This window comes from Myotis yumanensis, unplaced genomic scaffold (genome assembly GCF_028538775.1).
Source record: "Myotis yumanensis isolate MYYU_CA2020_CCGP unplaced genomic scaffold, mMyoYum1.0.hap1 SCAF_4, whole genome shotgun sequence".
NCBI classification, from domain to species: domain Eukaryota; kingdom Metazoa; phylum Chordata; class Mammalia; order Chiroptera; family Vespertilionidae; genus Myotis; species Myotis yumanensis.
Genome location: NW_027223755.1, coordinates 17,041,800 through 17,066,830, shown reverse-complemented (window position 1 = coordinate 17,066,830; position 25,031 = coordinate 17,041,800). Strand labels below are relative to the sequence as shown.

General features: G+C 42.8%; 1 long non-coding RNA gene across 1 annotated transcript in view; it reads left to right on the top strand.

Annotated features, from left to right (window-relative positions):
- The window catches only part of LOC139008030 (uncharacterized), a 43,918-nt gene extending 19,858 nt beyond the window's left edge, over positions 1-24,060 (top strand). Inside the window, exons 2-3 of the long non-coding RNA XR_011471087.1 lie at positions 15,136-15,268; positions 23,755-24,060. This is a non-coding gene — a long non-coding RNA (uncharacterized lncRNA). The remainder of the gene's footprint in view (positions 1-15,135; positions 15,269-23,754) is intronic.
- The last annotated feature ends 971 nt before the right edge of the window (positions 24,061-25,031 follow it).

The window sequence follows — 25,031 nt, the reverse complement described above, 5'->3', positions numbered from 1 at the left end:
TTTTCCCAAAGAAAATCATGGAAGCACAGAAATACAGCTGAGTTTGTCCCACAGCTCACAGGGTTTGTCCCATTCCTCATCAGAGCATAGACACCAAGTTCAGATGGTAAAGACCACCTGGTGTCCCAGCTCTGAGTCGCTGCCATGTGAAAGTCCTCCCACCCTCATGCCAAGCCAGTTTCCTAGACCATTTTCCCCCTGGGGTCAAATTCATTACTGGCCTAAGCGCCCCCCCCCCCCTCCACCCCCCGTCTTCAGATGAGCGGTCGATGATGAGATCCTTCACCTGTAGCCTGTGGTGGGCAATAGGGGGTGTTTAGCCTCACGGTGATCTTTATAATGCAAGAATTATTCCAATATACCTATAGAATAAATATGACATTCATACAAGATGAATGACATGGTCATCATAGCCTAAGTAGATGGCAGTGAAAAGAAGCCATCTGACCAAGAATGAGGGGTCCCAGGCTAGTGCTACAAAAGGACAAGGATATGGTGTTGAAGAAGAAAGGGACATGGCAGGGAGGAGGCTGGGGGTTGGGGTATGGAGACAGGGAGGTTGTCATTAGAAAGTGGGACAGGCATGCAGTGGAGACGCACGTCCTAGTTAAAGAAGGCAGGGATCTCTGGGGGGGCCAGGTTGGGAAGTTCCAAAGATCATTGACATTTCCCCAAATGATAGTGGGATTTGGGAAGGAAAGCAAGTCAGCCAAACACTCCAGCATTAACAACTATGGAGCTGTGCCAGAAATGTGCCAATCACTTTATATGGATCTTCTCATAACATCCTCACAGCAGCCGTACCCTATAGGAAGTACTATATTCGCATTTTATAGAAGAGCTAACAACACGAAAAATGTTCAGTAACTTGGCCAAAGTCACAAAAACTAGTAAGTACAAAGCAGAAATTAGTATCCAAGCCATCAGATATTGTAGCCAGGGTCTTGACACTATATATGCACACACACACACACATACACACACACACACTTACACACATACACTCCTGTCTTAATTGCATTGGAGAGGTGGGAGGAAGCAGCCACCAGCAGATCCCGTGGAGGTCAGCAAGGAGGAAAGGATGGGGAGAGGAATGACAAAATGTCAAGGACTCAACAGAGAGGGGATATTTTCCAAAAGGAAGAGTAGTAGATTGCAAGCGATCATGGGACATTGGTCGAATGCTGAATCCCTAGGTGATGAAATGCAGAAAAGGGGGAAAGCAGGATACTCTGGAGAGAGCCAGACTTCAGGAGGGGGAGATCCTTCGAAGACTCTGAGGACACAGAGGGGATTACCTACCATGGAACAAGGACCCCAGACAGCCCAGTGAAAAGGGTTGCCATGGGGGCAGAAGAGAGAGGCCAGGAGTCCTCAGAAAAGACCCATGGAGCAGCAGGTGCATGAGTACGGGGGAGCCATTACCGGAGGGGCCAGGACCTGAGTGATCCCTGGAGACGACAGAACACCAGGCAGGACGGGACTCGCCAGCCTCTGCGAGCCCCACACGTACCGGCTTGTCCCCTGTCCTCTGAGCCTCCAGGACACCATGGCCTGTGGTCATCTGGTGGCCGCCCGGGTGGAAGGGGACTCTTTGGAGCCACGGATAGGGTGAGAGGAGGAAGGAGCTGGGTTTCACCCAGCTGGCAGCTGGGAGCTGCCAGTCCCCACAGGAGAATTAGCTGGGCTAGGAGGCTTACCCTGACGTGACAGGGGGAAAGTAAGTAATCTGCCCAACAGACATTCCTTTTTCCACTGGGAACCTGAAACAGAATGGTTTGTTCTAAGCACGTACCTTCTGCTTGCCTGGAAGAGGTGGAGATTATCACGATTAAGAGCCTACAACTGCAGCCCCATATATCAGCCCCAGATACAATGAAAATACGTGGCAGATGGGTGGCTGATCTCAGGTCACTGGTTTCAGTCTATTTTTCTAATCTTCCAGTCAGATTTCTATTTGGAAACTATCTCAACCAGCTACTAACTGTATGTCAGAGGCTTTCTCTACTGTCTCGTACTCTTGCCATTTCTGACCCCTGGCAGCCTGGAACATGTTGAAACAATGTATGTTCTTAAGGTTCTAGGAAAACACTAAAAAAAGTCTCCTTAGAAAATGAGTTTGAACTAAATGTCATTCCTGCTTCCGTTTAGCTCAATGGCTCCTGCAAGCAGAGAACAGCCTGACACAAGAGCCAGGATCATTTGTCTTGGCCTCTGTTTCCTTTTCCCTTTTTTATTATGGAAAGTTTCAAACATACACACCCAGCTTCCACAACTACCAGCTCATTTTGGCCACTATGTTCAATAGAAAATGTTCCTTAAAAAAATAAAAAATCAGTAAAAATTCATTAAAATGCTGCGCCAAATTTGGAGCACGTTCCCCACTCCCTCCACATTTCCTCTTGCATTAGAATCCTGAGTGACATAGCTCTCCATACAAATTATAAACAATCTGTTTTTGCGAACTCTTCCCAGAGTCCAAATTTCAATTCAATTTCAGGTTATAAGAATTAGGCACCTCCTTAAAAAGGAATTTATCTCATCATAACTTCTTATTCTGAATGTGACTCTAAAACAAAACTGGTTATTCTTACCAAGCTCACATTTTACTTGTTGGGGATTTTAACCACATGCAGTAAATTCCAGTAAGAAGCTTAAGAAATTTCCCAGCTAAAGAAACACTGGTGGTGGCAGGATTGGGGGTGGGGGTCAGGCATGTTTCAGACTATTTAAAGAAAAAGAATCTGTGGGAAGTTGGCCATTTTGAGGTGAGTCAATGGTGACTGCTATAGGACTGAGAACTGTCCACTATTTTCCAATCAGGAGGAGGCAACCGACCTATCAGTTGGGAGTTTCTCAAAGGTGGCTGGGACTCCCTTCCGTTATCCCCGTCTTCCTTTTTGTGGTGTTTGTTTGCTTGTTTTTTTTTTTGTTTGTTTGTTTGTTTGTTTGTTTGTTTTTAGAGAGCATGCCCTTGTTGAGAAAAGAGAATTTGTATCATCAGTAATAGCCATCACACAGTCATTCTCCAATATCTTCTGTTTTCGGTCAGCAGGTGAATGTGAGAAGAAAACATATGAACACTAGATACCAATTCTAGCTCGAGATCTAGCCATGTTATTTATTCCCAGAGTCATTTGAAACCTTGCATTGTGGGATTTGGTGAACTCAAAGGACTGCCCCAAAATACTGACCACATATATCATAGCAAGGAAGAGATTTGGCATGAAATAGAGCAGGGCTTAAAATCTTGGCTGAAACATCTCCCCTTCCATGTGGGTTTCTCCCTGGGACAAAATGCTCAAGGCAGATATGTCTCTAAATGCAGTCCCATGGAGGTGATGGGGGATCCATAGCTTACACACACACACACACACACACACACACACACAGGCACATGCACACGCACCATACACAAATAGAAATGAGGAGACCCATCCCTTGGGGCATGAGCACTCTGGCAAGTCCCTGTCCATTAACTAAACATCCTAGAATGGAAGATTTTTCTTCAAGGACTCCAGAGGTGACTTGCATTCACCTGGGACAACTTTTCTTGTTCTTGGCCATCTGCACAAGTGCAAGGGACAAGAACACCCTTGGGAGAGTTAGTGGCCTGGTTTTGTCTGCACTCCATCAGGGATGGACGAGTACTTGGATTTGGTGAACTCAGAGGACTGCCCCAAAATTCTGGCCACATATATCACAGCAAACAAGAGGCTTGACATGAAATAGATCAGGACCTGAGAAAAAGAAGATTTATATCATCAGGATTAGCCAATACCAAGGTCGGAGTTTGGGGGCCTTGTTTCTTCAGCTCAGATGTAAGAGGAGGAGGCGAGCCAGCTGATGGCTGAAAGTCTGAAGGCAGCTCTAACCCTATGGTAAACCATGAACGCATGCAGGGGCTTGGCCTCTGCCGTGTCAAACCTGAGCTCCACACTTCTCAGCTGTGTGACTGTGGGAACACCACTTCATTCCTTCTATCAACTAGACAGAGGAATACCTGTGTCACAGGTTAGGATTGAATCCCTTAAATATATATAAAGCGCTTGACTATGGAATATGTCATAATGCTAGAACCTCCCTTTCTAAAATACTATGATTTCAAACATGAAGGAATCTGGGAAGTTTGCCTTTCTGGAACACAACTAGATCATTCAGTCCAAAATATTTCCTAGTCTAACTTATTACTCATCGGAGGACAAAAATTACACAAATCTGGGTCAGTCCTACTGGAAAATACCCATGAGATAAAAGAGTTGCATAGTCCCTGTCTTACGTGAGATAGTTTACTTTTTTTTCCCTTAGTTGTTCCAAGTCACTTGGAAATCAAAGAAACAGTATACATTAAACCAAGCTGGAAACGTGAAGCCTCCACAGAGTTTATATTGTTAATTAAATTAAGGTTTCTAGCAGATCAAGGACAAATTACTGAGTTCAGAAAAATATTTCCTTTGATCTCAAGATTTTTTACTTCAAAGACTAGCCAGCGGGACCTTGCAGACGGCTGTCAGGGGGGCCCACCCCTCTCTACAATGAGGGGCTCATGGTGAAAGAACTTTCCAGGGTTTGCTTCAGAGCTGTGTGAACACCTGCAGTGGTTGGCCCTGCCTAGGCCAGGCTGGGCATGAGGTGTCTCAGGAGAAAATAAATGGCTCAGGAGATGTGGGTTTGAGGCTTGGGGGCAGCCACGTACCCACATGCCATGACCTCCGTACTTGACCTCAGTCTTCATGTCCTTCCATGTGAAATGGAGGCACAATACCTCACCTATTTCTCTCATGGGTTTGACATATTGATAGTATCAGGTCTTTGGTATGCCAAATATTGGGGAGAAAAATAAGAAATAAAACCCCTGTAGGATCCTATGGCAGGTTCTTTTTTCTCCCAGGAATGGTTTTTCCTCCATTGTGTCTTTTAGTAACCAGCGCTCAATAATTCTTTGCTGAATGAGTGAAGGGATAAATGAAGAGTGTGGTGAGGAATGGACTTCCCTGTTGATTCACCCCATTCATTCAGTCCTTGCAACCCTTCCTCTACTTAGACTTAGGATGTAGTAAAAAAGAAGTACCAGGGTTGGGGGTAGCAGAAGACAATGAAGAGGGTCAGGGACAGAAGCTAGGAAGGAAGGAGGGTGGCTCTGGGGATGGAAGGGGATTTCCTGCAACACCTGCAAACAGGAGCCTGTGCTGCCCCAGCTTGCATACCTTCATGGGACAAGACATTTTCAGTATTATCCCCTTAAGTTCATGCTTGCTTCTGACTGAATGGATCAAACATTCATGTATCATCAAATATGCATACACCTGGAAAGTCAAATACTGTACTCATCAGTGAAATACAATGTCAAGTTGGCCTTAATTCTTAGTCCCAAAGAGAGCTGGGGAGACTTGAGAAACCCAGACATTGACTCCATGATGACAACATAATGAGTAAACTTTAAGAATATGCACTGCAGCCTTTCACAGATGTTTTCCAAGTCTCCCTATCTCTTTGAGCTTCTTGTTTCCATAAAACCTCTGGACACACTTTATCTATCAGAATCAGAGAAAATGGGCAGATACTGGAAGGCTAGGCTTTGCTGTAAGCTCTGGTCTGGGCCTGGGTGGACTCCCCCATGGGAGTCTCCGTAGGTATTTCAACATCAGCATTCCCAGGACTTAGACTGTTCTTCCTCTGATGATGGGACTGTTTCCTAATCCATAAGTGCTGTGAATCAGCCCTTGAGGGAGGAGTGATTCAATTGACTAGCATGGCCGGGGCTTCAGACGAAAGACCCAGTCAAAGATACGGCAGCTGTTCAGATGTTTGAGGTTGCAAGTCACAGGAAACTCAACCTAAAATGGCCTTAACCATAAGCATGTGTACTCATTTCACATAAGAAGTCTAGAGATAGGTGGTTCCGGGGCTATGCAATATTCTTGGTGCTAGAATGACAGTATGGTGCAGTGATGAGGGGCCCAGCCTCTGCCACTGGTTCCCCGGGTTCAGCTCCCAGCTTTGGTGCTTTTAGACTGTGTAACTCACATTACTTAACTTCTCTGAGCCTCAGTTCTCTCCTCTGTGAAACTGGAGATAACAATAGCACTTTCCTCCCTGAGTCCTTGTGACCATTAAATTAATTAGCATAATGTAGACTGCTTAGCCTATATAAGCGTTAGTTCTTATCTTTGTTTATTAATATCACCCTCTCATTGTCATGAGAGTTCCCAAGGCAACAAGTTTCACACTGCACATGACAGTATGAGGGCAGGAAGGAAAGTATGGGAAGGGGACAGGACAGAGGGTGAGAATGACACAGACTCCTCTTGAGCATCTCCCTTCTTTTGCAAGGAGAAAAATCTTCCCAGATGCCTCTACCTCTTTACATTGGAGCCTGTGGATCAGGATGGGGCCACATTAGACAATACTTGGCAAAGAGGACTAGAGTCTTTGTGCTATCTAACATGGTAGCCACTAGTCACAGGAAGAGATTTAGAGTTCAATTAAAATTAGCCCTGGCTGGGTGGCTCGGTTGGCTGCAGATTCAATTCCTGGTCAGGGCACATACCTAGGTTGTGGATTCAATCCCCAGTCAGAACATGTACAGGAGGCAACAGATCAATGTTTCTTTCTCACATCAATGTTCCTCTTTCTCTCTCTCAAATCAATAAACATATCCTTGGGGTGGATCAATAAAGAAATAAGATTAATTAAAATTCAGTTACTCAGTCACACAAACCACATTTCCAGTGCTCAATAGCCACATGGAGCTGGTGGTCTCCATAACAGACAGTGCAGTTATAGACCTTTCCCATTCTCACAGAAAGTTCAGTGAACAGCACTGCAATCAGAGTTCATGCATGAGGGACCCACCTTCCCTGAGCATGTTTCCTCCAGGTGCCTGAACAAAATTAGGGCTCTGTTCCCAAGGAAGAGGTGGCTGTTGGGTTGGTAATCAGCAAGGAAGGAGGAGCAGGAAGAAGGGCCGTCATAGATGCTAGTGAGACCAGCACAGTGGGTGTGAATGTGGTATTCAGGGAGAGACTCGGAGAAGTTAAAGAAGTCACATTAGACTTCAAGTTCACCATGCTGGCTTCTCTGCCCACTAGGCCTCCTTACACACAGGACCCTGGGTATCTCACTGTGGTGGAAATTGGAATTATCAGGAAGGATGTTTTTAGACCTCCATCTGAATAACTTCAGTGCCTACATCCTGGACACCAACCTAACGCTACAGAAAGGCTCTGCAAACCACCACACAGATGTTGGCTATTTTTATGACTGTCATGTAGTAAAAAGCATTTTCCACTTCGCATAGTGACCATGAGGCATAACATGATAGAGCAGAGCCCTCCTGAAAGTCCTGCCAATCTACCACAGAGCCCAGCACCGAGGTTGTCGCTGGCTTACCCCGGGGCCTTGGGGACCAGTCAGAGTCCTCTGAGCTCCTCTCAGTGTTAGAGAAGGTGTCGGTTGACTGCGGCAAGAATGCAGCTGGAGTCATAATAATAACGATTGTGCATTTATGCTGAACTATATGCCAGGTACTTGCCGAAGGTCAGGAAATAGCAGTGTGGGATTCACACCCAGATATTTCACCGCCAGCGCCAGGCACCCTGCCATACTTTCTCCCCAGAACTCTAGAGGACAGAGCTCTTTGGGGATCAGTCAGAGCAGTGGTTCTCAAATTCCAGCGAGCATCAGAATCACCCAGGAAGCCGCTTAAAACCCAGATCTCTGGGCCAGCAATGTGCTCAGCAGATTCTGCCTCTCAGCAAGGGAGAGCTGAGTGTGTGCATCTCGTCATAACTCCATGTTCAAGAACATCCCGTTGGTAACTTGAAATCAGTACCAGTGGGAGAATTTAAACCTCAGGAACCAGCAAACTCTGGAGACTTGGCAGTTCAACCTTCACCAGCACACCGCTGACTAGACCCCATCCACAAATTCTCTGATTTGGAAAACTGGGGTGGGGCCTGAGAATTTTCATTTTTAATACGTTCCCAGGTGTTGCTGAGTCTGCTGGTCCAGGGGCCACACTTTGAGAACCACTTAGAAAATCATTTCAGAGAGCCCCGAAATGGACAACAGATTCTTGTCCAGGCATAAGCCATCATTGGCAAGAATGCCGGTGGTCTCATCGAGGAATGTTGCCTGTAGATGACTCTATATCAAATCGATACTAATAAGGGCTAATATTTATAGTGTTGACGATAGCCGGCTGCTGCCCTAGTCACCTCATGCATTAGCTCATCCAATCCTCCCAACAACCCTAGCCATCAGGTTTTATTATTATAGCTGAGACAGAAGCACGGAGCAGTCAAATGCCTCATCCAAGGTTGTTCAGGGAACAGGTGGTGTCACTGAGATGTGAACCCGGGCAGTCTGGCTCCAGAGCCCAGGAGTTTAACTGCCGCACCGCAAATCACAGATGAAACCTGACTGTAGTTCTGCCAAATATAAATCTAGTAACAGTTCCCTCAAAAAAATAAAACTTCAAAGAACATACTCAGAAAAGGGAATTTGAATTTGTTCCTCCCAACTAGACTTTCCTGACTTAAGAGAAAATGAAGAAGTTTTCATTCCTCCCCTTATCCTCCCTCCAACATCCTGAATGTGCTGGGCTACACTACCAGCTGATGAGAAAGTCGTTCTCCTGGGTCAGGGGTCAGTGCACTTTTTCTGTACCGGACAAGACAGGAAGCAAATGCTTTAGGCTTTGCAGGTCATACAGTCTCTGTTGCAACTACTCAACTCTGCAGTTGTTTGAAAGCAGCTGTACAGGGTATGTAAGAATGGGTGTAGCTATGACCCAGTAAAGCTTTGTTTACAAAAACAGGCAATGGGCCCTATTCGACTGTGATGACCTCTCCTAGATTCATCTTGTTTCAAATTAACAAGCAGGAACTCCGCCTTCATTAAGTTCCGGCAGAATTTTAGCAAAAACAAACACACAGAACTATAAAAACACCATGTACAAACATAGAGCATTGGTTACAGACAGGAACCTGCAGATAATAGCACTCTCTGTGTCTAGTCTCTCACCAAGCCTTCTTCCAAGGATGAGAGGAGGGTGGTGTTGATGTGTGGGTGCTGATGGTCATGGATGTGGAGGTTCGTGAGATTAAAGATGAGTGTCCAGGAGAGTTAATAGCTACAGATGTCCAAGAACAGACAAGAGGGCAGAGGTGGGAGTAATTAAACTTCCCTCCTTGTAACCCAAAAGTGGTCCGAGGTGCCAGCGAAGGTACCACCCTCCTCCCTAGGAGAAGATGCCAACAAGATGAGAAGGGAGCTCTGGTTTCTAGAAGCCTGACTCCATCCTCATCCATGTCTGAAAGAGGCATAAAGATTGATACCACCTGGAAGAGAATGGGGAGACCTGTAGTTCATGTCCAGCTCTTAGGCACTCCGATTTTGTTAGGGCTCAGGAAAGAAAATTAGGCATGATTCACAGCACCAAGGAGATCAGAGTGGTGCCAAACCTTCCTCCCAGAGCACCTTCCTAAACCCGCACCTCAATTTGCACCCTACTGCAAAATTCGACTTTTATCAGAAGGCGAGGGGCGGGGGGAGGACAACTGAAAATGCCTTTTAAAAATCTGTTGTCTTCAGCTCCAGGAAGTTTCTAAGGACATGAAATTTCCACTTCAGATCTGAACCCTGGGTATCCAGGTGAGGTTTCTTTCTACCACTGAGCCTTCCACTCTACTAGTATGCTTCTGAAAAAATCAATGTCTTGCCCTAGCCAGTTTGGCTCAGTGGATGGAGTGTCGGACTGTGGACCAAAGGGTCACGGGTTTGATTCCTGTCAAGGGCACATACCTCAGTTGGATGTGTTTCTCTCACATCGCTATTTCTCTCTGTCTTTCCCTCTCTCTTCCACTCTCTCTAAAAATCAATGGGTGAGGATTTTTTAAAAAAATTGATGTGTTTGTGGTTGCTACCAAGAAATTTGAGTTCATTTGTAGCATTTTTATCCTAAGAAAATTTATTTCCATATGTATTTGAGATGAAAACTATATGGCATCCATTAAAAAATAGTGCTTGATAATAGCGCTATTTGAAGTTACAATTGTGTTTCTGCCCTTAGCGTGTCTTATCTTAAGCCTTGTGCTGTTGTGAATTAAAAGGAAGGGGCTTTCAAACCAAATGGTTCCTCTGAATAGCATTAATCCTGTCAAGAATACTTTGTGACAAAAGCTAAAGGTTGTGCTGTTGCCTTTTAAGCACAACCAAGTTAAACATCCGAACTATTTCTGCTGTCTCTTAAATATTAGGATGTAACACATTTGGGATATTTGTTGACATTTGTTATACTTTTGATGAACAATTAGCCTGCAAGACTATTAACAGGAAATTCCATTCATGAGATAAGCAGCTGTTCGTGCAAACCTTCAGCCAGATCATGGGACCAAAAATCTTCTTTATGCAACTAATGTTTGTTGAATAGTCAGCATTCCTTAGGTATCCAAAAGGAAATGCTTTGAAAATAACTTTTATGGCTAATTTCGACTCCTGTGCTCATAAGGAAAAAATAAGTCTTAAGACTCATTTGGACTCTTGTAGTTTGTGATTATTTAATAGTGTCCCTAATCACCGTATACATTTCAAATAGCAGGTACCAAGAAATGACTGACCCTAGTAATTTCCAACCTGTAATACAGAATCATACAGACAGTCTTAACAACCCTAACACCACAGCATATCATGGTGAGTTCTTATTTCATTCTTGAAGCAAAGGCTTAGAGTGCCTACCATTATATGGAACATTCCCTTATTCAAAAATATACATCTCTTCCATTTTTTTTTTACTACAGTTATTAAAACAATGTAATATTCCCATTGCAACATTTATTTAGGATCTACTAAATAAATGCTAGGAATACAGCTTCAAAATAGTGAAAGGCAATGACTGGTAAGTAACTAGTTAGATTCCAATGCCATAAAAGAAATGACGGCCATTCTGTGAAAGTACTAGAAAGGCAATACATTCTCCACTGGGGGAAGGGTTTGATCAAAGATTCACTCCCAAGCCATCAGTCACCAAATTCTAAATACCATTGCCAGCCCCCTCTTCCTCTTTCTCTCCAACTGCCTCATCTCCCCCTCCTCTCTACCCGACCACGGACAAAAAAAGGAAATCTAAAAGGGCCTGGCATTTATTTTAAAGTCAAAGCAAAAGGCCATAACTGTGTCCCCATCAGTAAAATATTTCTGAGCAAGCGTTCCCAGTGTGTGTGCATTTATTTATAAATTATACACATGTCCTACTCTGGACTAGCATATTAAATATCAGTAAAGTTTTTCAGATTAGAGACCACATCTGCCTCAAATTTTCTTCTAATATTTTCTTGCACTTTTTTTTGGCGGGGGGTGGGGGGGTACAGGCCTCCCCTGCACCTTGTGAGACCACTACTCAAAACAGCCACCAGAACAAACTTTCTGAAAAGATATCACATCATAATTATGACCCAATCTAGAGTTCTGCAATTTATGGTCTGTAGCTTTTACTTAGGGTGTGTGTGTGTGTGTGTGTGTGTGTGTGTGTGTGTGTGTGTGTGTGTTTAAATAAACAAAGGTCCCTTCTGGATTTCTTTTCTTGCCCATTATAGCCTCAGATATGGCTGTAAGGCTAAACAGGTACCTGCTCAGATAAACAAACCCCACACTCTCCCATCGTCACCCTCAGCTTCATCCCCTCCTAGCCAGCTCCCTGCTCCAGTCCTGCTGAACTTTTGGCAGCAAAGGAGTTAAGATAGACAAGAGGTTGCCTTCTCCTGGGGGTTCATGACCACCAGATGCCAATTGATTTTCTAGTTGAGAACACCTCTGAGGTTTAATTGGCCGGAAATCCAAACTACAACTTTTCAGGAGAGTTATGGAGTGTCCCTTTTAGTAAAGGTGGCCGAAAGGTACAAACTTCCAGTTATAAGTAAGTCCTAGAGACGTATGGACAGCATGGTAATACAGTTAATAATACTGTATTGTACATTTGAAAGTTGTTAAGACAGTTGATCTTAAAAATTCTCATCATAAGAAAAAAATTGTAATTATGTGGTGATGGATATTAACTAAATTTATTGTGGTGATCATTTTGCAATATATATGTATATCAAGTGGTTCACCTAAAAACAATACAATGTTGTATATCAATTATATCTCCATTTAAAAAATAAATATTGGAAACAGCCTAAATGCCCATCAACAGATGAGTGGATTAGAAAACTGTGGTACATCTACACAGTGGAATACTACGCTGCTATAAAAAAGAAGAAATTCTTACCATTTGCAGCGGCATGGATGGAACTGGAGAGCATTATGCTAAGTGAAATAAGCCAGAAAGTGAAAGAAAACACCACATGATCTCACTCATTTATGGATAATAAAGAATATTATAACCTGATGAACAAAAAGATAGATACAGAGGCAGAGAAGCATCGAACAGACTGTCAAATTACAATGGGAAGGCTGGGGAGTTTTGGGGCCGGGAGGAGGAAAAAGATCAACTGAAGGACTTGTATGCATGCATATAAGCATAACCAATGGACACAACACACTCGGGGGTGGGGTGAGGGCATGTGCTGGGGGGTAGGGGAGGCCGGGGGATGGTCAATGGGGGGAAAAAAAGGAGACATATGTACTACTATCTGTAATACTTTAAACAATAAAATAAAATAAAATAAAATAAAATAAAATAAAATAAAATAAAATAAATAAAATAAAATAAAATAAAAAGAAACGGCAAAAAAAGAAGAAGAAATAATAAATAGCCCTAGATGGTTAGGCACAGTGGATAGAGTGTAGGCCTGTGGACTGAAGGGTCCCAGGTTCAATTCTTGTCAAAGGCACATTCTCCATCCCCAGTAGGGGGAGTGCAGGAAGCAGCAGATCAATGATTCTCTCTCATCATTGATGTTTCTATCTTTCTCTCCCTCTCCCTTCCTCTCTGAAATCAATAAAAATATATTTTAAACATATGAAAAAGAAATAAAAATTAATAATAATTTTAATATTAATAAAAATAAGAGTTCCTTTTAAAGCATTTTAAAATCTTGACATGTGAAGTGAGTCCCGTTACATGACAGAAAATGAGCCCATGTATGTTCTGGTTCCAACTGCTGTAACGATTAACTATATAAATCTAAAATGTACCCCACTATGCACCCAAGACCTTCCCCATTCCACATTATTCATGTAATTTCCATCAGTTTCTCTCTCCCTGTATAGGCTAGCCCTTCATTCAGCAACAGATAGTGTCACCCTGAGGCTATTCACTCTGGAATGGGGGTAGGGGGGAATTCCCTTTCATCCCCTGAGACCCTCCCCAAAGTCACCTCCTCCTGTGACAAGGTTCAAACACTTGTAGACAAGGTAAGTTACATCTTTTCCTAAATTTTCACAGAATGTGTACAAATCTGTATTACTTAAATGCCAACATTCAATCTGTTTTCATGAGTATCAGGGTAAAAAAACTCATCATTGCCCTGACCAGGTGGCTCAGTTGGTTGGAGTGTCATCCCATACACCAAAGGATTGTGGGTTTGGTTCCCAGTCCAGGCACATACCTAGGTTTTGGATTCCATCCCTGGTCAGAGCATGTATGGGAGGCGGCCTCTCTCATATTGATATTCTTTTCTCTCTCTCTCTCTCTCTCTCTCTCTCTCTCTCTCTCTCTCTCTCTCTCGTCATTAACCAATTAACCATATCCTCAGGTGAGGATAAAAAGAAAACTCATTATTCCCACTTAACTCTAGTAGCTCACTTTGGGATGGAATTGTTTGTATGAGAAAATACTTGATGCCAGTTAGGGTCGAAGGTGAAGCCCTGAGGGTGTAATTTTGAAGCGAACTACAGAGAGTTCAACAGCTCTGCTCATTTAATGAAAGAGAATTAGGTGGATGGAGTGAGTGAGGTAGGGGAGAGCAGAAAAATGAGGCAGATAAGGAGAGAAGGAAAGGAGAAGAAGAAAGAATAGAAAGGAGTTCAGCAAAGGAGTAGAGAGGGATGGAATTAGAGTTGGCGGAAATGCCCAAGAAACATTTGAAGAAAGGGGGGTCTAGTATTCAATTTTAAAGTGATCACTCTATGGTTGTGCAATATAACCGTCCTTGTCATCGAATCACCAACAGAAATCTACTGCATACAGTTGCAGCATGTGCGCTGTATTTTAATGCAAGGACCAAATTTTTTGAAAATGGAAGGCTTATGTCCTATGTTTGAGTTGACGCCAAGGAAAAGATAAAGAAACAGCTGAAAGACATAGAGTGAAGGATAAGAAGGCAGTAGGAGCTGGAAGCTGAAAGCAGACGTGACTGGGAGTGTGCCATAGGAATGTACAGGAGTTTGGACAACAGCATTGAACTTCCAGTTGTCTGGTGGACAAGGGATCTGAGCAGATCTGACCTAGATCTAAGAAGTGCATGGCGGGTAGCCCAGCTGATACGTGGCTTACTCAAATATGTGACTCTGTTGTATCTGAAATCTTTGAGATCCTAAACTATGAACTCTTCCAGGACAGGAGGGTAAAGTATTTGTTTTCTCCTAGCAGAGCCACGTGCCTGCTTAAGTAATAGCTGATGAAAGATTAGTGCATCACTTTATAAACTTTAACTAATTGATAAGTACTGAGATGTCATTTATCATAGTTGGTGGTCTAAGATTCTGGGATTGCTAGCCTAAGCTATTTTTTATTTAAAGGCTCTCTGGGGTTTATTTATGTATTATCTGTAATAATAAAAGCATAATATGCTAATTAGATCAGACATCCTTCCGGACAAAGCTGCAGTGGCTGGGGGCCGAGCAGAGGCGGCGGCTGCCGTGGTGGTGGGGGTCAAGCCCCTTGCATGAATTTCATGCATCAGGCCTCTAATATAATAATAATATACTTATATTATTATACTTTGGAGGTGATTTTAAAATTCTGTATTGTTTGATGGTATCAAGCAGTGTGTCAACCCCTTGAAGTCAACATCATTCTTCAGTGTTGTAATGAATATCATGAAGAAGTTCCAGTCACAAGAACCTACCAGGGGCCAGAAGATGACTAGTCCTAGAGGGACTGTTGTGGGTTGAATTGTGCCCTCCCCCCAATTCGTATGTTGAAGTCCTAATACTGAGTACTTCAAAATATGTTTGTTTTTGGAGATACAGATGTGTTCGCACCCAGAGGAAAAACCAGGTGAAGACACAGAGAAAAGGTGGCCTTCTACTAGCCAAGGAGAGACACTTCAGAAGAAAGCAAACCTGCCAACATCTTGATCTTGGAGTTCCAGCCTCTAGAACTGTGAGAAAACTAATATTCTGTTGTTTAACACCCAGCCTGTGGTCATTTGTTTTGGCAGTTCTAGAAAGTTAAGATAGGGACCATATTTTCCAAACTAAAAATTAGGACACGTGACCTTACAAGTGATTTATAGAAGCAATCGACTGAAATACCTTATATTTGAAATCCAGCCATATATAACCCATAGTCTTACTTCCAAATAGGACTTGACTTAATCCTAGAAAAATACTTTTATTCAATTCTTTAAAAAAAAATCTTAGAAAGGGGGCTCTATTACCACCACTGGAAATGTACCAAATCTCAATTTTGAAAGTGAGGTTTTACTATCATGCATTATTTTGGCACCATTTAAAAACCAAATCAAATGTAATTTAGAGAGAGTTAAGGGCAGAAATCCATGGACTTTTTTTCCCTTAACATGTATAGTAAGTGTAGTCTAAATTACTGTAAGCACACGCATTCTATTTTTAGAAGAAAGGAAATGGAAGAACCCTGAATACCTTCAGGAGGACAAATCCTATAAGAGGAACAGCACAGGCCAGCATCGGCAGCCTCTTAGGCCAACCGGCTACATAATTAGAAAACACCCTGGGGGTTAGGGGTGGCAGAAAGTGGGAAGGAGTTTAAACTAAATATTCTTTAAGATCTAAATCAAGGAATGAATTGGACTCTCGCCATGGTTGTTGGTACAGTGCATATTAAACACAATGTCTGTTTTCTCCCTTAGAGCAAGAATAGAAAGGCAAAGCTCTTATTTATTAATATGATCTAACAAAAATGCTAACTTCTATTTGTTTAAAAGCCCATTGGGGATCCCAAGAACATAACAAAGCATATGGAATCCTCATCAAATGGAAGCCAGGTGTGATTTTTTTTTTGCCTTTACCAGAAAACTTCAGACTCACAGACCTCATAAGTCTGCATTTCTATTCTTTCCACAAGTTAGAGAAATGCAGCTAAGTAAAAAGGAAAATTAAATTATGAATATTTCTGGAAGAAATATAATTATTTTACTTTTGGGGTCAGATGACAAAATGGACCCAAATTATAAAATTGCTCAATTTACAAAAGCCAATGAAGAAAATGGAGATGCATAGCTTAAAAAAATAAATTTTATCAACTCTCCTTAAACAAATGAGGAGGAAAAACTCATATTGAAAAGTGTTACCCATTTCCTCAAAAAATTAAAAATGGAACTCCCACTTGACCCAGTAATCCCACTTCTAGGAATATATCCCAAGAAACCAGAAACACTAGTGAGAAAGGACCTATGCACCCCTATGTTCATAGCAGCACAATTCACCACAGCTAAGATTTGGAAACAACGTAAGTGCCCATCAGCAGATGAGTGCATTAAAAAGCTGCGATACATCTACACAATAGAATACTACGCTGCTGTAAAAAAAGAAAGAACTCTTACCATTCACAACAGCATGGATGGACCTGGAGAGCATTATGCTAAGCAAAATAAGCCAGTCAGAGAAAGATAAATATCACATGGTCTCACTCATATGTGGAATATAGTAAACAACATAAACTGATGAAAAACAGATCCAGAGACAGAGAAGCATCGAACAGCCTGTCAAACTTCAGTGGGAAGACAGGGTAGGGCATGGGGGAGGGTAAGAGATCAACCAAAGGACTTGTATCCATGCATATAAGCATAGCCAATGGACACAGACACTAGGGGGGTGAGGGCATGTGCAGGAGTGGGGGGGCTGTGGCTGGGGAGAGGTCAATGGGGGGGAAAGGAGACTACTATATGTAATACTATATGTAATACTTTAAACAATAAAAAAAAGAAGACAAGCTCTTATTTCTGAAGAAAACATTGAGCAATTTTGAAAGTTTGTAAATGACCAACTATGGAGAAGCGTATTTTAAAAACACAAATAAATAGTGATTTTCCCCAACAAAAAAGAAAAGTGTTACCCAGAGAAACCTGTGTGTTTCCAAAGATGGGAAGGTAGCTCCAACCCGCATATGCCCAGGAGCAGTATCAAAACCAAAAAGACGAGTGGGGAAAATGTGGGGAGAAAAATCTCCCTAATGTCTCCCAGCCCCAGGGCACAGGGAGGCAGCCCAGGGGACATGAGAAGTTTCACCCTCTCTGCTCGCGACTCCCCCGCCAGGACTATTCAGAGAAAAGAGGATGTGCATGAGGGCCCAGAGATGATTGTCTCCATTTACAAACGGGTTTCCAAGGGTGAAAGCCAAAACAGAAAATACATAACACAAAACTACTGAGATTTGGGGGGCCTGAGGCATGAAACTGCACAGAAGCCACATTTAAAATCCTCAACTTCTCTTCAGATTAAAACTGCCATCACAATAGTGGGATATAGAAGACCCTCTACTACTTATTAGTTGTGTGACCTTGGCCAGGTTACTAAAAGTCTCTTAGTTTCCGTTTTCTTATCTGTAAAATTAAAGTTATTATAATAGCTAAATGCAGATGAGTGCATTAAGGATAAAATGAGTTAATATATATGAAGCACATAGAAAAGTGCGGGGCACATAGTAAACACTATATTGGTGTTACCTATTACTATTATTACTGTAATTGTCACAGTCCATAAGCCTTCCTTTTCTTTTCTCCCTCTGGCTAGAATGGGTGTGGGAGGTATTCATTGTGGTCCAGGTATTACCTATGTTACTGCTGATTTAAAATAAAAAGATTCAATGCCTGGCCGAATGAAGTTCTCAATCTATTGTGGGAGAGGAAGAGCAAATGTATCAACAAATGAGACACCCAAGCTCCCTCAGTGCTTGCCCCAGTCTGTGCATGGCAGGTTACTCAAGCCCTGGGGGAAATTTATTTGAGAGATCCCTACAATTAACACCAGTCATCAACTCCATGAAGATACAGGGAATCCCTACTTCTCTTTCAGTGGCCAATTGTGTTTCAGTCATTTTTAAATAGTCTATGTTCTTGCCTGGCTGGCATGGCTCAGTGGTTGAGCATCAACCTATGAACCAGGAGGTCACATTTCAATTCCCGGTCAGGGCACATGCCCAGATTGTGGGCTCCATCCCCAGTTGGAGGGGGGCGGTGTGTGTGTGCAAGAGGCAGCAAATCAATGATTGTCTCTCATCATTGATGTTTCTATCTCTCGGTCCCTCTCCCTTCCTCTCTGAAATCAATAAAGATATATATATATATATTTTTAAAGAACATTAACTTTTAACAAAAAAAAAAGTCTATGTTCTTCCAACTCTTCCTGTTCTGGTGTAGTGCACAAACACCACCACCCTGAGCCAGCCCCCTCTTATCATACCTCTTGCACAATTTGCTACATAAGCATGGCACATCAAAGCACAACAAAACTTCTCTTAAGCCCCTGCATTACATTCTGACTTGGCCTGTACCCAGGTCCTGTCCTTCATTCCTCTGGAGTTAACATAGCACCCAGTGCATGCATATTCCACGTACTACATTCTTAATCTTCTTTTTATCCCTTCTCCATTCCTTTGATCCTTAAGAACAAAGAATGGAAAAACAGCTCAAAAACAGAGCCATGGTGTATGGCTGCACTAACTGTGCACCATTTTGTGAACAAGGACCCTAGAGTTGGTCAGTCTACAATCTGAACAACCCTATGCAGCCCCTCTGCCAGCATGCATTCTAACAGAATATGCACGTAGCACATTGGGAACACAGCAGATATAGTGCTCAGCTCCCTTTCAGAAGGTCAGGGAAAGCTGTATAAAACAAGTAGCTATTAACCATTCTTCCAAAAGTCTGGGGAGGGTAATGTAGGGAGCAGAAGCAGTATATGAAAAGGCACAGATGCATAAAACAGTGCAACATTCAGGCATTACAAGATTAGCAAGGACTGGGGAATATCTAGAGCAGAGGGGACAATGAGAGGAACAGCTGGAGATGCAGCTGAAGATACAATCGTGTGAGGACTTGCTTGTTATGCCAATGAATTGAGAGTATAGGGGTGCCTGTGTGTGTACGTAGTTAGGGGTGGTCTTAGAATTAGGGGAGTGGGGTACACTTGATCAAATTTGTGCTTTAGAAAGATCACTGAATCTATAGGGTCAGCTAACCTGGGAGACCACTTGGAGCCTCTCATCATAATCAGAGAACTAAAGACGAGTATCAATACTGATTAATGCAGAGATTCCAGAAGCATTTAACAAACAGATTAGACAAGACATATTGACTAATTGGGATGGAGAGCAAGTTGAAGAAGAGTGATATAACTTTCAGAACCCTAGTTCTGGTAACTGGATAGTACTTTTGGCCAGTGCTAATGGAGTAGGGGAAGAGCAGGCTTGAAAGGGTTGATATAGGTTCAAGTAGAAGAGCCCTTAAGACATGTAGGTAAATAAATATATCAAGTCCCCAGTTGGTAATTTGGGTCTGAAGTTCAAGAGAAAGATTTGAGTTTCATTTCAAAGTCACAACAGAAGCTGACAGCACATGGTAGTGAGAAATAGAGATTGCTAGTGCAGGGTATTATTGGGGACTTTGTAAAAAAAAAAAAAATAGACAAAACACAAGGTTGAGGAGGGTGCTTTTTTTCTAATGGGACTTGAAGATATTAATGGATGCAAGAAAGGAATATGGCAAAAGGGAGCAATCGAAACATGAGAAAGACGTAATAACTGGAACTAGATCGGGAAGAGCATTGATTAAGAGCACAGTTCAGGGTGTCATTTGAACAGAGACCTTTCTGAGACTCCAGTTTCATTGAGATGTAGGTTGGAAAATGAGCTTTCACATCTGAGAACGCTTTATTCTCTAGGAAATAGGAAAGTAGTCATTCATTAATTGTCATTCTTTTCAATAACTATTTTCTGAAAACCCACCAAGTACCCTCGCACCACAGTAGGCATTCTCCCTGTCCTCTTGGAGCTTAAAATCTGGTGTCATGGCAGGCATTATTTTAAAAATCATATAAATAAATGTAAAATGGCAACTGTGGTAGATGCTATGAAGATTTACATGGTACAATAAGAGTTTATAGTGAGAGGAATTGACCTACTAAGGTATCACTGAAGCCTTCCTTGCTGAAGTAACACAATTAGGATATGTCCCTTGAGGAAGAGACATGACTCCAAGCTACAAGTTGGAGTCAACTGGAGAAGAGACAGGAGGAGAGTCAGCATGTGCAAAACTCCAAGCCAAGATGAAAAATAGTTGATGTGGATGGAGCAGAAAGAGTGAGGTAAAGTGTGGCGAAAGATGAAGCTAGAGACATAAGTAAGACCAGACCAGGTAGGATTTTGCAAGACATTGCAGGAAGGCACTTTTAAACTGCAAAGTACTAGGAAGACATTGAGGAATTTGAAGAAGGGCTGGGGGTAGAGATCACATGATCACATTTGTATTTCATAAAGTTGATTTTAGCTGCAAGCTCACTGAAGGGATTAGAGGAATCAGAAGAGAACAAGATAGACCCATTTCTGTAATCCTGGGAAGAAATTCTTATAGCTCATAAAAGGTGGTGGTGGTGGTGGTGAAAATAGAGAGAGATGATTTCAAAGATTTTTATGAAGTGAAATTCAATAAGATAAGGTGAAAAGTGCATTGAGGTTGGCTCCTAGATTTCCAGTCCGCACACATTTGGGTGAGTTGCTGAAGTGAAGCACACTGGAAGTAGACTGGGTTTGAGGAAGGATCAAGATTTTTCTTCTAAATATATTGATTTTAATGTATCCTTGAGACATTCAAGAGTCAATATCAAGCATAATGCTGGACACATAAGCCTGGATCTCAAAGGAGAAGTCTGCACTGTAGATACAGAGTAGGCATCACTAGAGCAAAATTGTTTATGAAAATAATATAGAGGAAAGGACAGGGCCCAAGACAGACCCTTGAGAAACTCAAATATTCAATGGTTAGGTAGAAGACAGTGAGACTGTGAAGAGAAAGAAGAAATGGCCAGAAATGTAAGAAAGATTCAAAAAAAACTAAGGCAGTTTCATGGCACAGAAAATAAGAGATGAGAAAGTTCCAGAAAGAGGAAATATCCAAGAATGTTGCTAAGAAGAAAGATGAGAGTAGAAATGTCCTTTCAGTTGACATGAATCCCATGGGGGTAATAAAGCCAGAAATCACACTGGGCAGGTTGAGGAATGAGTGGGAGGAGAAAATGGAGACAGTGAATATAAACTATGCTACTAAGAAATTTATCTTGAGTCATGGACTGAGACTAAAAGGGATACAAATTGAGAAGGTGCCTTGAGGAGAGAGGGAGGACAGTTAAGGCAAGCAGCTGTGAGTTATTAAAGAGAGAACTGACCTAGAACAAGTGAAAAACTATAATGAACTGGGAAGACAGACTTCCCTTAATTTGTAGTGGCACCAGTTTGCCTGGGTGGGCAATTCTTTCTAGCTATCAAAGTCTGAACTGAGGAAATACCAAATTGTGGTTAAAGAAGAAAAAGAAAAGAGAGAAATAAACAACCAACGAGGAGACAATGAAGTAGAGAGGCTTGAGAGAATGAAGTTCAAATTGGCCATGGGACCCAGGCTCCATATGGAAGGAATTGTGCTTCCCAGGAGCCTGATAATTTAGCGGAAAATGAATGAGTCAAGGGATTAGGGACCTCAATAAAGACGAAAGACATATTTAGGGGAAATGCAGGGTTAAGAAAGCTGAGACGGTAGGTGAAGCAGATGCTGTTGAAGGCCCCCGAATCTCTGTGGCCATTCTTATTTCTATGCCCCTACTCTGGCCAGACTGTTGCTTACTTTTGGCTCAGGGCCTTTTCAGGGCCAGAAATTCTGGGCAGTTTATGTCCCTAAGAAGCAGCCTCAGCCAATGACTGATGGAAATAGGCAGGTAACTCCCCAGCTCCCCAGGGTGAGCACTCAGAGGGATGTTCTTCTTCCTTCTCTGCCTTGTCTCAGCCCCACTCCCCACTCCCCCCGACTGAGATTAGCTCCCAATAAACTACTTGTACTGGAATCTCTCCTCAGGGTCTGCCGCTTGTGAGACTCAAACCAAAATAGTAGGCAATTGCTGTTGAAGCTTTTAGAGGTGATGCTGGGGATACAAAGGGCACAGGATGTGATAGTGAGAGGTCTGCTCAAATGCCGTGGAGGTGAATGCTGTTGGTTCTGAGATCTTAGATAACCATGTTTGGGGTTACCTATAGGGATATCAAATTGACCTTAGACGTTTTAGATGGTGACTTAGACAAGACCATGAACCAAGTACCAATTTTCCATACTGTTGGAGAGAGATTAGAAGGCTAGTAGATGACAGTGACCCACAGGGGTGGAGGGTAGATTAGGTGGATGGCATGACCCCAAACAAAGAGGACTTTTAACCAAGGGAAGTGGAGTAATGTCTAGCCCCAGGAGAAGGGAGTGAGGACACATATACTCTAAGAGGAAGAGCAGCCCCCACTGAAGAGAGCCTAATTGAAGGAAAGCAATGTCTCTATGAGAGAACAACAGATTCATCGGCAATGGGTTAAAGATACAGAGAAAGTCTTTACAGGAGGTTTCAGATGGTTTAGGATGGAGGTCAACAGATAGGGGATAAATCAAAGAGATGAAATACAGGAGGTATGGGTTAAGGGGAGGAATAGAGGTTGTCCATTTTGATCAGTGCCTTGGAGTGAACCTTCCCAATCCCCTTCTGAGGCAGGATCCCGAGGAGCTGGTGTCCATAGTCACACAACCGTGTGTGGTGGAATTGAAGAAACTGAACCAGGCAGTTGGGCTCTAGAGACCACTAGCCACCATTCAGTGCTGCCCCTGAGGTTCAGGGCTCCAAGGCCTCTCTCAAAAGCACAGGCAGGAATCTGTACTTAGATTGTGCAATGCTTACACTTTAAGAAAATGGTGGTATGCAAAACATGATTATGTGGAAATATGCAAAATAATAAAACAATCAATTAATAATAACTATGCCTGTGCTCTGGCACCACTGTCTCTCTTTCTTTTAAATCCAGGCTTCTGTTTTTACCACCCGTCTCTATCACAGTAAACAGAGTTAGCATCCAGAAGACTGACATTAAAAGAATTATTATCTGTTCAGAGTTCATTCCAAAAAGGAATCTGCTATATAGCAACTTCTGAATTGGGTTCAGTCTATGCTCTTTGATGCACTACAGATGTTACTGCAGAACAGCTAATCTAATAATCTCCTGCCCGGCAGGAAGCAAGACTCCTGGAAAGCTGGGCTGAGTCACGTGGCTCAGAGCCCCCTCAAGAATGAAAGATCTCCCCCAGCGGCTGACAATGCTGCAGGTCCAAACCCTCAGTGTGTCGCCTCCTATGGAAAGTTCCATGGCTCTTTCTCCGCTCAAGGTCACTGCCCTTCCCTGGATGCTGCATCTGACGGGAGTCGGGAGAAGGGAAGTGTATATAAAGGCCAAGCCCTCTATCTCAAGACAAGTCAACTCTGAAGTGCCATCTCAGTTGCAGAGCTCCTAGTGGGGTCGGCTGAAGCCTTTATCGGGACTGCATCACAACTAGACTTCCCTTAATCTTGCTTCCTTCCTCTCTTTTTTTATAGGTGCCAATCTCAAAAACACGCCCTAATAAACATCCTTCATTTACTCTCCATCGCAGAGTCTGAAAAGGTAAAACTCCAGGAATCAGATCTGACAGTGCAACATTGGTTTACAGGAAATGTGTCATTTGCCAGGTATTGAACGGGGGAGGGGAAAGAGCTTATGCTAAGACATATGGACTGGGAATTGAATCCTCACCTTATATTTCCTCAGGGGAAGTTTATAAAACTCTTTGACTACAGAACTATTTTGTGCTTGGTATTTCTCTTAGAGCTCAAGGTAGGATAACAACCCTGATTTTCACAGGTCTTGGGAGGGGTGGGTTCTGGGAGGGATGACTTTTAGGACTATAACTGGGACAGCTCTGCTCAAACCAGGGTATTGGTCAAGGTCAGTAACTTTGGGGATGCTTGGAATTGAGAAACAAGGCTTGTTGACCCCCTGGAGAGAGAGAGAATGGCTAGAATCTGCTACTCCCATCCCTGCTACCCCATCCGCTGCCAATTTCTATGTATGGGCTGGGCTTTAGTCCAGCGTCCATAGGCTAGGATGTGGTGGGCCTGTACTTGCCCTGTTGTGTAATACTGATGAGTTGATATAAGAAGGAAACCCATGCTTTTCTGCCAGAGAAACTGAAGCTTAAGAAATCTCTGACCTACCCAAAGTTCCTAAAGAGGAATGCTAGAACCAGAATCAATATTAAATCAGAAGCATCCCTTAATTCCCTAGTTAACTTCTATTATAGTGACTGAAATCTGTAGAAGAAAGCAAAAGACCAACTTAGGTAACAACTCTGTCTCAAACCACTCAGACCTCCATACCCTGACTGCTATACCCAGATTAGCTTTGGAAAGTGTCTCACTGTACACTGGCATGACTTGACAGGCTGAGCCCCAAGACTGATTCCACAACAATCCCCCACACTCGTGTACATTTATGTTGTCAGGTCTGGAATATCAAGTTGGAATACATGTGCAGCCAGGGTGTCCCTAAATTGTAACTTGCATCCCCAAGTAAGGACTTTTTTTTTTATATATATAATATATTTTATTGATTTTTTACAGAGAGGAAGGGAGAGGGACAGAGAGTTAGAAACATCGATGAGAGAGAAACATCGATCAGCTGCCTCCTGCACATTTCCCACTGGGGATGTGCCCGCAACCCAGGTACATGCCCTTGACCGGAATCAAACCTGGGACCTTTCAGTCCGCAGGCCGACGCTCTATCCACTGAGCCAAACCGGTTTCGGCGGACTTTTTAACTCCATTGTAGATGTTGT